This window comes from Protopterus annectens, chromosome 15.part0, assembly GCF_019279795.1.
Source record: "Protopterus annectens isolate FY-2018-M chromosome 15.part0, PAN1.0, whole genome shotgun sequence".
NCBI lineage: Eukaryota > Metazoa > Chordata > Ceratodontiformes > Protopteridae > Protopterus > Protopterus annectens.
Window position 1 is genome coordinate 178,762,347 of NC_056749.1, and position 19,152 is coordinate 178,781,498.

The window sequence follows — 19,152 nt, forward strand, 5'->3', positions numbered from 1 at the left end:
TAGGAAGACATATGAATATTTAAAAGTGGACAAACCTAAAATTCCTACTATTTTTGGAATCCCCAAAATACATAAGAATGGAATGGATCCCCTTTGAGGCCAACAGTTTCGGCTGAGTGTTCCAAAACTTTACCGCTAGCCAAATTCGTGGATGTTAAGCTTAAGAAACTGTGGCTTAAGAGAACCAACACTTTGAGAGATTCTTGGGATCTTCTAAGGACAATGAATCATGATCTATACAATGAGAATTTATGTTTCCTAACAATTGACGTTGTAGATTTGTTCTCAATCATTCCCCACAGTGATGAACTAAGATACCTGGAAGAACTAATTTTTGAGGATGAGACTTTAACCCACTATGAGTGTACTGTGGTGATGGAGCTTATATATTAGGTTCTAAAGTTCAATTTCATTTACTTCAAAGGTGAATTTTTTTACCAGAAGAAAGGAGTAGCGATGGGTGCTGCTTGTGCACCCACCTATGATAATTTGGTCTTAGCCAAATGGGAAGAGAAGATGGTAACCAAATCAATATACAGTAACAACTGGCCACTTTATAGAAGATTCCTGGATGACATATGTATCCCATGGGAAGGGCCAAAAGAAGAGATAGAAACATTTATTGAATATATTAACACTACTAATTTTCTTGAATTTTCTTACAGAATAAATTATGAGAAGTTGGGAGTACTTGGATATAGAAATATATAAGGAAAACTCACATTTTAATTCCAGGGTGTATAGAAAGAGTACTCCAAGAAAAATATAGTTAAAGGACAATATATTAGGGCCTGCAGGATGACGTCCAGAGATGAAGACTTTGAAATGGAAAAAAAGGTTACTAAGGAAAATGTTTAGGACGAGGAAATACCCAGATGATATGATAGACAAAACTGAGACAGAAGTGACAGAAAGGAGACCAAATGACTTTAAGCCAATATTAGGATTACCAGTATTTGATAAGGTAGGCCCAGTAAAAAAGGCAAACGACAATTTTGGCAGTGCACTCATCTTGGAGTATAATGCTTGTACAAAAATGGTAAGACAAACTATAGATGAGGAATGGAATAAATTTTTAGTATTTACTGACTTAGAGAAACTAAAGAATGAAAAGGTAAGAGTAATTTATAAGAATTCAGTTAACTTAAAACTTTTATTGGAAAATGGTACAAACCAAGAAGTTCAGAGACGGAGAAAAAGGAAGGGAACGTTTAAATGTGGACATTGTCAACAGTGTGCATACATGAGCAATGCAGAAAGTGTGTATTTGGAAAGCAGGGGAATCACCCTGGAAGGCAAGGATTTTAATAATTGTGACTCCTTTGGGCTTGTATATTTAGCGAAATGTCAAACCTGTGAAGCATTCTATATAGGGAAGACAGAACGCAAGCTCAGAAGAAGGGTATACAAACATATGTATGACCTAGAAACAAACAAACAGACTAATGCATTGTACAAACACAAAAAAAGCTATGAAAATGCATAATATACATTTTTGTGATAGAAAGGGTGGAAAAGTGTGGCAGAGGGCGTTTATGGGAGGAATGTTTGGAGTACAGAGAATTATGCTGGCAGATAAGTTTGGAGGCCAATAAGCCACCAGGTCTCAATGAACATATCTCCATAGCCCCATTATTAAAATTGAGAGCAGCAAAACCGTGATATGCATTTGCACTTTATGTGAATTGTATCACATTTTTACCCATGTTTTCCAATAGTTACAGTAGGTCTTTAATCTTTTTTGTATTTGTATTTTTATTAAAACGTTGGGTTTGTAATATGTTATGAACACAAGTGTTACACTCATTTATCAAAGGTATTGAACTTATTTTTCCCTTATATTTTCCTGTTTTTAACATTCTTTTAACTGAGTGAGGCTATACAATTTGCCTTTGGTTTACAATGCAATTTTTATAATACCTGTAATTTCATGATGCATCCACTAGATGGAGGATCAAGTTCATTTAAAGCAAATATTCAAGTTGGTAATTTTAACCATTGAGTCCTACTAAATGTGTTTCTAATAGTATTTTAACTTTATAATTTATTCTTTGTAGTCAAGTGTTTTAAGGATTTTTATTTAAAACATTTTTATTTCTACATATTTATTCATCAAACATTGTAACATTAAATGGGTTTTAATTGTAGCAAAACAGAGAGATGCAACAAGAAAAGTTTTTAGTTTTAAACTAAATTAACCTTTCCATTAATTCATTAACCTAATCAATGTAATTAAGTAAATGGTATAAAAGCACTAGTAGTTTGAACAGCCCACATCTGAGGAGTGATTTTTAAAACGAAAACGTATGGTGGAGTGTTAACGTGCTGTGTTTCTGTGGAATAAAGTGAACTGAAGTGTGTTGAGCCATCTGTGGGGTTTTTTCACAATTTTCTAAGCTTGCCCTGCTCAGGGCTTTATTGTTTTGCTTGAAAAGCTGCTTCATTTTGTGGATTACAAGTTTTATGTGGAAGCTGCTGTGAATATTATGGGTAGTGATAAGCTATTTCCACCAAACACCAGCGCCTTTCTTGACATGCACTGGAGTGTTATTTTGTGTTGACCATTACTTAAGTGTGGTCAAAACTTTCTGAAGCAGAGACTGAAAAGCACTGTGCTGGTCAGAAAAACAGTATGGTGTTTTCAGCATACTACACCACTACTGTCTTTATATATCAGGTCAATGTTTGGTTAATAAAGCAGTGGAAAAAAGTGAAACCTAACAGGAACAACATTAGGATGACTCTGTTAATTGTAGTATGTCTATCAAGTTCTGTTAAATTAAAGCAGTATGAGGTTTCTTACCATATGGAGGACATAGTCTCATCTTTATTACAAAATATAATAAACCCTGAGAATGCTGCTCCTTGGAGTAATAAACTAACATCATGCAAGCTAAACTGATTTGCAGGCAGCTAAAGTAAATGAAATGCACCATAGAAAAACATAAAGCAGCTGTGGCACTTACAAATTTTTGAATATTTATGTGAAACATTTCCCTTTTAGTATTTATTAGAAATGAATGCAATATGTAGTCTGTGCTGAGTAAAAAATGTTATTTCACAGGATTACATATTGTATTAAATGATTTGGATTTCCTGACCCTCCCCATCTCTCAACAATAAGAACAAGGCTAAACCCACTGTTCATTTACTTAGGAATCCTTTTTATATCCTCAATGCATTTATAATGTATAAATAAAGGCACCAGTCACACAGCGGAAAATGCACACTTCCCAGTCAGTTTGGTACAGATAAAATGAGATGTATAGTCAGTAGGTTAAAAATATATTGCAGTCAGTGTTCTTGCTCAGATAGTCTTTCATCTAAACATAAAATTCACAAAGAATAAGAACAATCAATATGTACGTTAATAAGCTTATGAATATCTGATGAGTTTTAAACCATTAGTTTTGAATTTCTGGACATAACCACCACTCATGTAATCAAGTGCCTTTTTGTCTGAAGCCATCCCAATGTTGCTTTCAAAGTCTGGTCCCTAAAGCATCTTTGGAGTTAAATAAATTCTCAATAATATATTTTGTTGTATTCCTAAATTATTTGATTATAGTTTTTTTTGGACCATAAATTGCTAAGAATATCAGAATGAAATACACCTTGGGTTCAGAATTCCATGCTCTAGCCACTGAATCAATGAAAGTTGCATTGAGAACCATAATAAAATAATGTTTAATCTTTTTTTCTTTTTTTTATTTACACATTATAATTCTGCTGTTGTGGAGTTTAAAAAATGAGAATTATTTGCTTTATATCATTAGTAATATATTTGACTGTTATGGTAAAAAAATGAAACCACTGCATTCTTAATTAAATCACATTTACAATTTGATTATTATTACTGAAGATGTTGCTTAGGTGGAGCCTGAAAAGAAGGAATTTTGGAGACATTCATGTGTAACTAATAAGCCAAATTAATGTTTAACCATAAAAAGTAAATATTCCAGAATGTGTTTTTAAATTCATCATTTGTAAGTCAAATATTTTTAAAATAAATATCTAAGGGGGATCTGGAGGAAGATGACTAACTGTGATGATGGTCTGAGTTGCCAAATGCCACTGATTAAATTTTTAAATTTTGTACCATAACATATGTTCTGATGTACTAAAGTTATGAAAAACTGTAAGAAAAAAGCAATCAGTCAGTAATATTATAACCTATCTTTAATAATGACAGTATCATAAAACTCCAAGGAATCCTCATAGAAACATCCCTGCAGAAAAAATACTCAGTATTATCTTTACTTTGATGAGATATTGAGAAAAAGGTGGAAGAAAATAATTTTGAATAGAAAAGGCCAATGGGGCTATATCTTAGTGTAAAGAAATTAATTTGTCCTGAAAATGATAATTTTAAATGTTACAATTTGCTAACAATCTGTTTCATAAAACTGTAAGTGCACGCTGTCTTCTCTACTGAAATATGATTTGTGTTTGTAGTATATAAACAGCCAAGATACTTTAATTTGTAGAGTATTGGAATGAGTTGATTATTTCAATCAGTGTGTGGTATTAATGGAATAAATTTAGATTATAGTTAAACTTATAAGATGTTATATCCTTTACTTTGTTTAAAATTCTAAATATTCTATTTATTGAGTTTTCAGGGATCACTATTGTTAACAGAAGAGCATCTGCATAAGCTCTTAGTTTAATTTTTCTTTGTTAATTTTAATAGGGTCAGTAAGTTGATTATTTTTTAAAACTTCCAGGATTCTAATACTTAACAAAAACAAAGTGGGAGGTGGGGGCAACCTTGCATTACACCACAGTTCTGTGTTAAGATAGCAAATATCTGACTGTTGTTTTTTAATAATAATTTGCTTTAGAAAAAAGGGTTTATAATGTTATAATCTGGAAGTGGTAAATTCATTTTTGTAAATGCTGAAACAAAAAAAGTCAGTTAACTAAATCAAATACTTGCTCTTCATCTTATAAAATAGAAGATGATTATAACTTTTCCTTAGTAACATGATATGTGAAATAGACTATACCAACTTGTAATATCTGATTAACTGTTTTCATCTTTTTCCTAGGAATGAAGCCAAACTAGTGTGGATGAAGAAATTTTGTAATGGTTCCAATCAAAAATGTGATTACTTTGGGGTGACAACTTTATAATCAGAATTGAGTGATGCTGTACAGTAGTAATTATTTGTGTCAAGTGAGTCTTTACCAGGTTTCGGTATCAGAATCATGCTAGTTACAGACAAATGTGGATATAATGATAATGAGGATGATGATGATGATGAAGATGAAGTAATGTATTAAAGAACTGAAATAAACATGGCAATAAATCTTTATGGAAAAATCTATAAAATTCCATTGCAATACTGTCTGGCCCTGGTGCTTTATTATTAGCAGATTCTAAAATAGTATCTTCATTATATTCTAGGGAAGGATGCAAATTAGGGAAATCAATATTTTATACCATAACTATCTAAAATATTTACATCTTCTTGTTCATAATCATAATAGGTTGAATACAGGTAATCGAAAAAGTGAGAAAAAGTTTGAAAAGCTGTGATATTTTAGTTTCTTTTCTCTGAAGGAAAATGAATTTGTTCCATATAATTATTAGACCTTATATTAAAAAAAGTTCTTTGTAAAACAGATATGACATTCTGCAATATTATATCTGTCCTTTTTGGAGAAATCCAATCATATTTGTCTAGGAGTTTAGAATGCTGAGAAACGTATTTACCGTAGTTAATATACATTAAATAATCAGGAGTAAAAATCTGTTCTAATATATGAAAAATTTCTCTTATTTTATATTTCTGTTATACAGTGAGTTTAAGTAAGATACCACCTATGAATTGTTTAAAAGTTACACAAAATAATGTAAAATGGGTTTCAGTTGATTAATCTTACTCACAAAAGGAATTAATTGCAACTTATATTTTCTTAAAATAAATTTCAACAATGGCTTTATCAATAAAATATATTTTTCTGTAATGTTTTAAAGCTGAAAATGTTAACATCCTAATGGAGGAAAATGATCTGAAATAGTCCTAGTGGTTAAGTGGTTACATCATTTTTTTAAAAATTGATAATGTTTAGAAATCTAGCATTTTTTTGTTTTGAGTCAATATGTAAATAACTTAAGTGAAGGAACGTATTATTCCAAATATCAATTAAATTATTAGACAGGGAACATTCTTAAAAATATCTGATTTGTTGATCTGTTTTTTCAATTTAAGTCAATGCTAAGATTACCAGCTAATATAATAAGCTAAGTCTTTTAAAAATATTGTAATGACTAATAAGTGCATACAGTGGACCAAATTACATGAAATAAAATAAAAATTTGATATTTTATTTTTATCAATGCAATTCCATTTCTGAGTCATAATAAGGTCCATCCATCCACTCACAACTCCTTTTTCCATTTCCGCACATGGGGTCAGGGTGTCAATTACTAAAAAAGAATTTGTAGTTAATAAAATAGCTATATTTTTGGCTTTGCTGTCTACATAGTTAATTAATGAATACTTAAAAAGCTTCATATCATAAATGTTTGCTATTAGATAAATGAAGTTCTTGTAAAAGAATAACATTGGCTGCATGAAACTTATTCAACTTTAGATTATTACTATTTAATAGGGTGACTTAATCCATTTATTTTAAGTGACAGAATATTCAACATATAAAATATTAAAAGAAATAATAAAATAATCATAGTTCTCAAAAATTATAGTAAATAAAAACATGCAAATTAAGTATTGATGTTTTATTAAACAGATGGATTTAAAAAAATGCTGACAGACACCAACCACTCCCAAAAAATATAAAAAAAGAAAGAAAGAAAACAAGAAACATAGATAAAATTTGAGAAATTTATTGGAATTTGAAATAGGAATTATTCAGCTACAGTTGTAGATTTAAAGCTGAAAGTTCAGTGTTTATCTCTTCTGGAGACATATAAGATAAAGATGATGCCTTGTATCTAACTTGGAGAATTGCAGGAAATTGGAAACTAGAAGAGATTCCCTCAAGCAATAATTGCTTTTGCAAGTTATTGAAGGTTTTTCTTTTTTATACACACTCACTTGAAATATCATAACTGCCAGGTTTTGAGATTTTTTATAGTAAAAATACCATATTCCTGTTCCATAAAGTGCTAAATCTAACTAAGAACCATCCATTATATCCAGATTTCTGTGGACCAATTCTGTGAGCAATATCTAGTATTATGGTGGAGATTTCAGGTAAATTTACCTTACCAGCAAGAGCAGTTAAGATTTCTTGAATATCTGTTGGAACCAGTTTGCTAGCATCAAGATGCTAAGGCATCCATACAAATCTTAAATTTAGTCCTGTTCTCATCTCTAAATGTAATAACCTGTCTTCAACAAATGATACAGTGTCTTTAGTATTTTTATTTATTGATCATAGATGTTTGCTAGTAAGAAAAGATCAGATGCATTTTTTTTAATCTTGTTATCCATCAGTTTACTTAGGTCTCTCTGACAGGACGGTTGTGACTTAATATTCACCACACTGTCCTTTATTACTGATAACACCTCAATTGCTGTACTTACAGAATTCCATTTTGTCAAATTATCTTTTGCTCATTATGGAATCTTTTGAGACTGTGTGGCCTGTGAAATATTCAGTGAACATGAAGTATTAATAATGGGCTCACTATTTTTGCCATGAGACAGACTGCTACTTAACTGATCTTTAGAAAGAATATTAAGAGCAATACCTGATAAATTAAAGCACTGTTGCCCAGGCATATTGAAGTCATTATGCTCATTCATAACTCTCTGGTTACTATGAATTAGAGTAATCATCCTGCTTTTTGCCCCAGTTGCAATAAAGCTATCTGCATTTTCTTCCCCAGATCATAAATCCCTTTAAAAAAGGTATGCTGGAATTATCCACAAGAAAATGTCTCTACTATCACTAGAAACAGTATCACTGGGAACAATACCACCAGAAACAGTATCATTTGGAACAATATCACCAGAAACAGTAGCACTGGTAACAATATCATCAGAAACAGTAGCACTGGGAACAATATCACCAGAAACAGTAGCACTGGGAACAATTCCACTAGAAACAGTAGCACTGAGAACAATATCACCAGAAACAGTATCACTGGGAACAATACCACCAGAAACAGTATCACTGAGAACAATATCACCAGAAACAGTATCACTGGGACCAATACCACCAGAAGCAGTACCACAGGGAACAATACCACCAGAAACAGTAGCACTGGGAACAGTACCATCAGAAACAGTAGCACTGGGAACAATATCACCAGAAACAGTATCATTGAGAACAATATCACCAGAAACAGTAGCACTGGGAACAATATCACCAGAAACAGTAGCACTGGGAACAATATCACCAGAAATAGTATCACTGAGAACAATATCATCAGTAACAGTAGCACTGGGAACAATATCATCAGAAACAGTTTCACTGGGAACAATACCACCAGAAACAAGAAGTTATGTACTCACCATAACGTTCGATGTATGTAGTCCATCTCGCCTCACATTCTTACCCCTGGGTTCGGAGCCGAATGTTGGCTCCGACTCAGCCAAAACTTTTCTAGCTCGAAGTCTTCTACTGGCTGGGCTAAGATGGTATCCCATGCTGCACTGCTCTATATCCCCAGATCTAGTTTGCTGCGAACACCAGCACTCATTCTCCATGCATAACAACATCCAATGAAAGGAAGAACAAACCAAGAATGAAGGGAGCTCTGAAACCAGACCTAACCTCCAGATCCTCCAGAAGGGGGAAGGAGGGGGGTAAGTAAGAATGTGAGGTGAGATGGACTACATACACTGAACGTTATGGGGAGTGCATAACTTCTTGATGTTATGTAGTCCAATCTCGCCTACATTCTGACTCATGGGACAGCGTCCCTAGCACCTAAATCCTGGGAGGCTCAGCGGTAGATATTCCTGAGCACTGTGGAACCAAAAGAAGACCTGCCCCTAGATACCACATCCAACTTGTAATGAGTAACAAAGGTGTGAGGAGATGCCCAAGTAGCCACAGCACAAATATCATCCATAGACAATCTGGCCTGATAGGCTGTAGATGTAGATACAGACAGAGTAGAGTGAGCCTTCACCGGGAAAGGTAAATCTTTACCCCCTGAAGAATAAATGAAAGAAATGCAACTGGAGATCCACCTGGACAGCGTGATTTTAGAGACAGGAGACCCAATTCTGTTTTCCGAAAAGGAAACAAACAGCTGATCAGATTTTCTGAGGTCTTTGGCTCTGTGCAGATAAAAACGTAATTGTCTGTGTACATCCAATTGATGAAATTTAAATTCTGCCTTGTTGGAGAACTGGGGAAAAACACTGGCAACTCAATAGATTGATTAAGGTTACTGATTGACGCCACTTTGGGAAGAAAGGAAGGACTGTGTCTGAGAGAGACCCTGTCCTTATGAAAAATCAAATAAGGGGGTTTGACTGATAAGGCTTGAAGCTCTGAAATGAGTCTGGCTGACGTGATGGCTACTAAAAAGACAGTCTTCCAAGTTAATAATTTTAAATCAAAAGTGGCTGCAGGCTCAAAGGGGGATGAAGTAAGAGCCTGTAGAACAAAGTTTAAATCCCAAGGCATGACAGGTTCTGATACCGGAGGACGAAGTAACAGAGTGCCCTTCAGAAAAGCCTTACAGAGTCTATGAGCCATCAGACTAGGTTCGTTTGCGACATGAAAGGTAGAAATTGCCACCATTTGGACTTTAATGGTTGCGGCCCCTGAACTCTGGTTAAAGAGCATAGACAAGAACTCCAATACAGATGAAATTGGAGCTGTGTAAGGGTCAATCTTTTGGGTATGAACCCAGATCGAAAACCTCTTCCATTTACTGTAGTAAATCTTCCTGGTGGAGGGCTTATGAGAGGAAGATAAAATATGAACCACCTCCGGTGAGAAATGATGAAGCCTAACTAATGACAGAAATGGAGTAGCCAGGCTGTCGACTGGAGGGTCCGAAGAGAGGGATGGAGCTGCCCTGACACCTGACATGTGTGTCAGTAAGTCTGGTTGTGGGTCCAGAATCCAAGGAGCGTCCATGAGATAGGGATGGAGAAAGGGGAACCAAATTTGACAAGGCCAGGGTGGAGCAATCAGAAACATTCTGCTTCCCAAGCCTTGCACTTTCTGAATAACCTTTGACAGCAAGGGAACCTGGAGGGAAGGCATGTAATAGACCGGAAGGCCAATCGTGGACTAGAGCATCCCTGGGTGACTCCCCCTGAGGGGGAGCAACGTGAAGTAGCTGCTGCATTTGGCATAGAGGGGGCTGGCAAAGAGGTCGCAGCAAGGCTGACCCCAAGTGCGGAAGATCTGTTCCGCAACTTGACAGTTCAGGGACCACTAGTAAGGCATCAGAATAGCTCTGCTTAGCTTGTCTGTGATCACATTGGACTTCCCCGGAATGTGCGTTGCAACCAGAAAACGTTGGGAAGACACTGCCCACTGCCACACTCGCATGGCCTCTCTGCAAAGGGGATAAGACTTGGTTCCTCCCTGCTTGTTCAGATACCACACCACTGACATATTGTCTGAGTGGATTGCAATAGTCCCGTGAGGAAGAAAGCTCTGAAGTGTTTGCAATGCTAGTAATACAGCTCTCATCTCCAGGACATTGATATGCAGATGCATCTCGTGCTCTTGCCACGTGCCTTGGACTGTCCTGCCTAGATAATGCCCCCCCACCCCATCTGGAAGGCATCCGTGGTCACCATGGCAATAGGGGGAGCAGGAACTAAGGGCATTCCTGCATTCAGGTTGTCGGTGCGAAGCCACCAAATGAGATCCTGTTTGCACCTGTCCATGAGTAAAATAGGGTAAGAAAGTGGAAGACGTTGGAGAGACCACTGGGCAAAAAGTAGCCACTGAAGGAGTCTCATATGTAACCTTGCCAGAGGGACTAACATAATCGTCGCAGCCAAGATTCTTTCCTGCGGTAGAAATGCCCACATGAGGATGGTGTCTAGATCTGCGCCTATAAAACTGACACGCTGTGAGGGCAACAAGGCAGATTTTTCCCAGTTCAACGTGATGCCCAGCTGTTGACATAGGTTTATAGTAGCGTCCTTGGTCTGAATTAGTAGATGCCTGGTGGTGGCAGTAAGGAGCTAATCGTCCAGATATGGAAACACTTGGAATCCTTGATGTCTCAAGTGAGCAGTCACCACTGCCATGCATTTGGTAAACACCCTGGGGTGAGACCAAAGGGCAGGGCTCAAAACTGAAAATGACTGGCTCCCAGCCGGAAGCGTAGGTGACTTCTGGATGCCCTGTCCATCTTGATGTGGTAGTAAGCATCCTTGAGGTCAATGGAGCACATCCACACTTCCTTTCCCAATAATGGGAGAATAGACTGCAATGTGACTATTCTGAACTTGGACTTTTGCACGTGGGATTTCAATTGGCTGAGATCTAATATGGGTCTCAGGTCCCCTGTCCTTTTCGGCACCAAAAAGAATCTTAAGTCCCTAATCCGATCTGGTCTGAGGGGACATGTTGGATGGCTTCCTTTTCTAGCAGCTTTGAAACTTCTGAAGCTGCGTAATCCCTTTGACTGGGTGGAACATCTGGGATTTTCTTGATTGGAGGGGGATCTGACGAGAAGGGGATGACATATCCTCTGAAAATTATTCGTAGAACCCATTGGTCCTGGGTGATGTCTTGCCAGGCCTCAGGGTATAATGAGATTCAACCCCCGACTGGCTCCGGAAACGCACAGTCGGGCCTCCCATCAGGAACGGCGGTAGGGAGAACCACGAAAGGAATCGTGGTCTCCCGAGTTGCGAGGGCCCCCTCTGCCTCTAGGATGGCATCTCCCTGAATAACCACCCCCTCCTCTGCCTCTGGAGGGGGGCTCACCTTGTGCACTGGGAAAAAACCTCTGTGATTTCTTGAACCACATTTTGCCATTCCTCTGGGCCTTGGGATAAGGCCTAGATGGAAGGGAAAAACGGACTCCTACAGCAGACAGAGTTTTTCCCTCCTGCTCGCACCTGGTGAGGGTGTCTTTCACCTTAGTTCGAACAAAGAGGAACCATTGAAAGGGGCGTCAGTGAATGAAGACTTGAAGGCCTCCACAAAATGACAAAGGTGCATCCAGGCCTGTCTCCTAAGAGCAACTCCTGAACTTGCTGCCCTACTTGCTCTAGCAGCTGCATATGAGATCAGCCTCATGGAGGAGTTAACGATGGAGTTGAGGGTAGACATCTGAGCGTTAACCGTCTGGGTCACTGCCTCAGAAACGTTACCCATGAGCATATCTCCAAGCTCCTTGAGGAGATCTCTCTGGAGCCGTGTAAAGTGAGATAAATAATTCAGTGACAGTAAGGTAAAGGTCGCTGAAGAGAGGTACGCTTCCCGTACCGGTCTATGGTCCTAGACTCCTTGTTAGGAGGATGGACGGTGGAAGAAGTCTCGGCTAATTCCTTCTGAGTGGCCGCTGCCACCACCATGGCATCCACAGGGACTCCCTTGGACAGAAATTCCTTACCAGGTGAAGCAGACAAAAATTTATTGGGTCTCCTGGGGACTGGTTCCACAGAGTCAGGGGTCTCCCACACCCTTCGACAGACCAAATCCAGAAGCTCGAAGGGTGGAGATACCCAGGAAGCAGAGGGCTGAGCACCAAAGGCCTTCAGGAAGACCGACTCCTCCTCGGAAGGGGCTTTGGATGGCCAGTCACCTCTTTGTTTCAAAATCTCTAGGATGTCAGAGAAAGAAACATCCTCAGAGGATGACTTGGTGGACCCCTCCGATTCCTCGAGGTCGGTGTCTGATGTGAGAGACTCATCCTGGGAATCTATGTGCCTCCTCTTGCACGTCTTCTTTCTGGGTGGCTCTGAGGGGCCCTCAGAAATATGGGGACCACTCAAAAGGGTACCCTGAGGCCTTGGGGCTCCGCTGTCTAGAGATAGATGGCAATCAGAGACCTGCACCGGTGTAGTAGGGGACAGAGTGACCGACCCGCATGATGCCGCTGACGACCTGGCCAGCGCACTCTGCATGGCCTCGAAGGCCAGACCCCCTGAGTCCGAGGAGCGACCAGTCTCCGAAACCATGACAGGAGTCAGACTTCCCCGCGCCGAAGCACCGAGAGGGAGATTAGGAACCGATAGGTGTCCTGAAGCCTCTCCCTCGGGTCCGACCGAAGAATCCTGAGTCCTGAATCCTGTGGATAGTGCCAACGGGGTCGGAGCTGACGTCAGCCCCAATAAGCCAGGAGGGGCTGTTGGAACTGACCTATGGACATCCCACAGAGCCGAGCACTCTGGCTTGGAAAGCTGAGATATGCTCGGAGGAGGAAGTATCGAAGCAGGTTGAAGGATGGGCTCCGGAGCCGACTGGGTCTGAGCCCAGAACAATTTTGCTAAAACCGGTGACTGAAGGAGTCTCTGCTTCACTCTATCGACATTCACATCAGATAAGGTCCTGGAGGATTTAGAGGATAGAGAGGGAGATCGAGACCTCCTCTCCGAAGGGGACTTGCGAGGAGGTGATGCTGGCCTAATGCTAGGCGACGGCTCCAAATAGGTTCTAAAATGATTGGAGCTGATGCTGGTTCCATAACCACAGACACTTCCTGCGGCCCCGAGGACAATGGAGCTGAGGATGTTGAAGCAGACTTTGCTATTTTCTCCAGTGGCTCAGAGGAGACTGATGAAGCCGGAGATCTCTTTTTAGATTTCAAAGATTTTGTCTTGGAGCTGGAAGCAGTTTCCAGACCCTCCTCGAAGGAGGGTTTCAGAAATCCCTTCAAAATCAACTTATTCTTCCTTTCCTGAAGAACTCTCGGACTAAACGCATGACAGAAACTGCATGACTCCTGGAGATGGATTGCTCCCAGACAATACACACAGACAGAATGTCCATCAGTAATGGACATTTTATAGCTGCACTGAGAGCATTTCTTGAAGACCGAGGGCTTCTGCTCCTTAGAATCTTTGGACATAGTTAACTACAACAAAGCACCAAGACAACACTAACTGACAACAGTACCAACGGTAAAACAGTCACAAGGCAGGAAAAACACTACCACAAACGAGAACCTCAAGATCTCTAACTAAAACTATCCTTAGGCACAACACAGGAGGGGAAGACTAAAACCTCTAATTTAAACGGTTTTAGACCTGTAAAAAATATATATAACACAAGGAAGCAAGGGACAGACTAGGTCCTCTAACTGAAACGGGCCTAGCCCGCTGGAACAGCTAGTGGGATACCACAGAAAAAACGATCAAACACAAAACTTTTAACCATACAAGACCAGAACACACAATAGCTATTAAAATAGCTTTTTGTTTGCAACCAATTCTCTAATAATGAAGAAAAAAGGGTACTTAGCCACAGCCAAGAGCGAGTCCACATCCGAGCTACACGAGCAGCAAATGAGATCTGGAGATATAGAGCAGTGCAGCATGGGATACCATCTTAGCCCAGCCAATAGAAGACTTTGAGCTAGAAAAATTTTGGCTGAGTTGGAGCCGACATTCGGCTCCGAACCCACGGGTAAGAATGTAGGCGAGATTGGACTACATAGCATCATGTGTTTTACAATTCTCAGATAAAGCCTTTCAGTCTTCAAAATCTCCATACACTGAAACACACTGAGATCAACTGAATATTTCCTTGTGGTCATTTTTATTTAACTGTTGGCAATGTTGAAATTAAGTTGAGGGTGCTGGCTTTATCATATAATAATTGTAACAATGATTCAGAAGAACCTGCAGAATCCACAAAACTGGAAGCTGCAGCCATGGCAGAGGCTGGGTGTTTTCCTAGGTATTATTGTAACTTTACCAGGGGGAGAGTCTTTATATTTTGTAATCATCTTGTTTGAAAGAGAAGATCATAGGACTGGATAAGAGGTGAAATAACTAACCAAACCTATATTTTTATAAATTAAGAAAATGAAACCTTTATTAACCTGCTAAGCACTTCACTCAAACTTACAGTGGACTGACGTACTGATGTCAACATGCCACTGTCTCCTGAGCGATGTCACGATAGGCTGAACTCCCCATTCTGCATCATGACCATTTGTGCAAAATGTTTTTATAGGTCATAAATATATGATAATGAGGAGGACAGTTTTTCAGTTAATGAATGCGAGTTGAATGATGGCTGCTGGCTCGAAGGGTGGCAGAGTCAATTTCTCTAACAAGAAGTTCAAGTCCCAAGTTAAGGGTGGTGGTGGTAGTAAAGGATATTCTTCCCAATATATTTGACTGGAGGCTTGGATGCTAAGGTGGTATCCATAGGCAGGACAGCTGAAATGGCTGACATGTACTTTCAGTGAAGCATAAGCTAGTCAACTGGCAAGTAGCTCAGACAAGTAGAATGGAATTATAGGTGCATCTTCTACGTTTGGGACTTGACAGCTCCTTTGTTACCACAGGAACACATCTTTTATTTAGCTAGGTAGGATTGTGTATTGCTTGGTGCTTAGCTTCCCTGATGATGTTAAGTATATGCCCTAAATAAAGCTGGACAAAGGGTGGTAAAGTTATATCTACAATGTAGTGAGTCTGAATGTGGACAGGTTTGGGTGTATGAAAGACTTCCTAACCTACATCAAAAGGTTCACATGTTGAGGCAGCAGTTAATAGTTCTCCTCTTACCATCTTCTGTTGAGGGGAGAACCATCTTCTGTTGAGGGGAGAACCAATCTGCCTCAGATAGAAAGAAGATATTAGTATCACTACTGGCCTCTCCTCCCATATCTTCTGAAGTACCCTAGCGAGTATGGATATGGAAACTGCATTGGTCGGGAATTGAACCCGGGTCTCCTGCATGGGAGGCAAGAATTCTACAATCAAACCACCAATGCAAACATGATGCAATAACACAAGAATTTATTACAGTCATAAGCACCATGATATCATCTTTTATTAATTTTAACATATGTAGAAGTGTCTGATAAATTAGTACAATGCATCTCCAAATATTGGGAAACATTTAAAATAACAATATTTCCCCCTTATCTGCAGGCTTTGTACTGTTTTCACTTTACCTAAATCTGTTCTTTTCTATTTTTTGTGAGGTTAAATTCTAAAAAACATTTTACTTATTTTTAGAAAATTTGGTAAAAAAACTCAACTACACATAAGTATGACCAAGGTGGGAATCTTTTAATAGTTTTATTATCAGTTGAAGGACTTTTGCAACCCTTATATGGTATACAATTGTTTCTTTAAGTTATAAGAATTAACACATGAATCAAAGTTTGAGGACTATGAAAAAAAATCAATATTATCAGTAATAATACTAGCTTTTAAAGTTTTTAAATTTAGTAAAACAGTGTGTCTAAATGCTGGAGATGTAATAAGACAACTAAAGCAGATTGGACACATATGTTTGTAGACTGTGGTAAAGTCATTGACTACTGGAAAGATGATAGTATTTTTTTTCAAGGAACTTTGGTTAGAGTCAGATAACTGTATGCTTACAAGAGTAACAATGCTAATGAAAGTTCCAGTCCCTTCAATTATTAATAGTGAAATGTATAAAACATTTTAGTGTCTATTAACAGTTGTAAAGAAAATCCTTAGTAAAAATGGAACTCTATTGCATCTCCTATGTTTAAAGAATTTGTAAAACCAGCCACTGTTTGTAATAATAAGAAAGGAGCAATGAGAAGGAGATCTGTTAGTAATATGAACAAGTTCGCTACTGGTGTAACTTAGAAATTCTATTAGCAAAGTACAATGGCAGTTAATTGGAAGATATACTTAACAGTAAAATAATCTGAATAAGTTGTTTGCTAATTGCTGTTGTTTGTGATAGAATAATCTTTTTATAGCTGTCTTTTTATAGCTATATATATATGTTGTTGTCTTTCAGTTTTTCCCAGTTAGGGGTCGCCACAGAGGAACTCCAGGTCTGCTAATGATTGGCAGTAGATTTTCACGGACGCCGAGGTGCCAGCTCGACGTTCAACCTTCAACGAAGGCACGCCTATTTACGCATGTCTTTCGAACGCCCACCCAACTGCGGGGAGGACATGCAGACTCCACATAGAAGGTATTCCCCGCACTCCAGCCAAGAATCGAATGGGAGAACCTCTTGCGGTGAGGCAACAACACTACTGCTGCACCACCACGGATATATATATATATATATATATGTATATATATATATATATATATATATATATATATATATATATCCGCAGTGGTGGTGCTGCGGTAGCATTGTCACCTCACAGCAGGACGTTGTGCCGTTCGCTTCACAGCTAGAGCGTCTTCTGTGCGGAGACATGCATGAATGGGCGTACTTTCGTTGAAGGCTATGCGTCAGGGCTGGCAACTCTGTACGTAAAAATCTACTGCCAGTCATTAGCGGACCGGAGTTCCGCTGTGGCGACCCCTAACCGGGAAAAGCCGAAAGACACAAACAAACATATATATATATATATATATATATATATATATATATATATATATACATACATATATATATATATATATATATATATATATATATATATATATATACACACATATATATATATATATATATATATATAGGGTCCTCTTCAGTAGATCAAACGTTTATAAGTTCGAACCACATATGGCCGGGACCATATGTTCAAACTTGTAAAAGTCCAATCTGACTGAATAGAGATCTCCGTACAGAGGGGAAAGGGAAGATTTCTCATTTCCGCAATGTAGTTCGATCTCGGAGTTGGTTTATTTAAGTAAGGAGGGGTGGGGGTGCAGGGAGGCATAGCTCCCCTGCTATAGACGTTTAGTTTTGTGTTTTTTGGTTTTATGTGGTTTTATGTCAGTGTTCGAACTTTTATGAGTTCGAACATATGGTCTCGGGCATATGTGGTTCGAACTAGTAAAAGTTCGATTTACTGAAGTAGATATATATATATATATATATTTATACACATATGTTACAATCATTAAAAAAAAGTATTACTTCTAGCTCAAGGGGTCTCTTAAGCATCAACTACAATGAGTTTATTGACATTATCACTGGAAAAATAATGAAATAAATGCAGTTTTCTTATTAATTTAAAATATCCAGAGACCTAGTTGCTACTCACAACCAAGGCTATGCTCTTAATGCTACTACTCCAGCTGCTGCAGGCCTTGTCAATTCCAGTAGGGCCATTATGATCCTCAGTTCCTCTGGGACTTCTTAAAGATCCTTTGTAGAAGAATAGGACATAGTGTAGTAGAAAAAGTCCGGTGATAATTTAACTCAGGTCAAACAATAGTGATCTCTGGAAGCATGTATCCATAAAGGTAATCTTGACACTTATAAGGCAAGGACAGAGTAGACTCCGGAGTGTTGAGGTAAGGCAATACCAGATCCTGCCACATAGAATGTCCAATATAACACACTAATTCATAGCCCCCAGAAAAAAAAGAGAGGATGTTGTATTGAGGTATCATCTTCACAAAAGTGGTCCTCCCTGCGCTAGCTTCTTGCATCTTAACCCACCATTAAGGTCCATCTGAAAGTGTGCCATCAGAGCGTTGGCAAGAGCTAAAACCACAATCCCTCCCTGCAGGATGGGCATGGCAATCCAGTCTGTCTATGCTGTCAAATGTCAGTGCTGCTAATCAAACTTAGGTCACCTCTGCATAGTCAGGACTTTATTCCTTTATGTCACTTGTGGAGCCAGAACTGGTATTATTTTCAAGACTGCAACATATCTGTGTAAAAACAGGAGAAAAGGTAAAAATGTGGGGCCTTATGTGCATATGTCTTAAATCTGTTAACACCTAATGCTGTAGGCAGGCTGTAATTAACTGTGGAAGTTGCCCTATCATCCCAGTGCCTCACTCTTCAAGTAATCTTTTTTGGTTGGTGCCCTGATCTCCAGTGACCATCAAGCTTTTCTCGTGCTTGTGCAACTGGCCTGTTCAGGCTGTACCTTTTCATTACTCCCTTCCTTGGCAGGCCACTAACCGAACTCATGGTGCTTAGGTCATAATCATGGCTTTATAACTGCATCCCAATCAAGCTGGCTCTAAACAGCTATTCTGATGTAGCAGATCCTGTTGCAAATAAAAAAAAATATCTCACAGGAAAAAAAAACATGAACAAATAAGTGCAGTTTGTTGTGGTATTAACTACACTCAAGTAGGACTCCTTCAAATT

General features: G+C 38.6%; 1 protein-coding gene across 1 annotated transcript in view; it reads right to left on the minus strand.

Moving 5' to 3' along the window:
* SLC16A2 (solute carrier family 16 member 2) overlaps nucleotides 1–19,152 on the minus strand; it is a 748,609-nt gene that overhangs the window by 126,269 nt on the left and 603,188 nt on the right. The gene's annotated exons all lie outside the window — the stretch shown is intronic.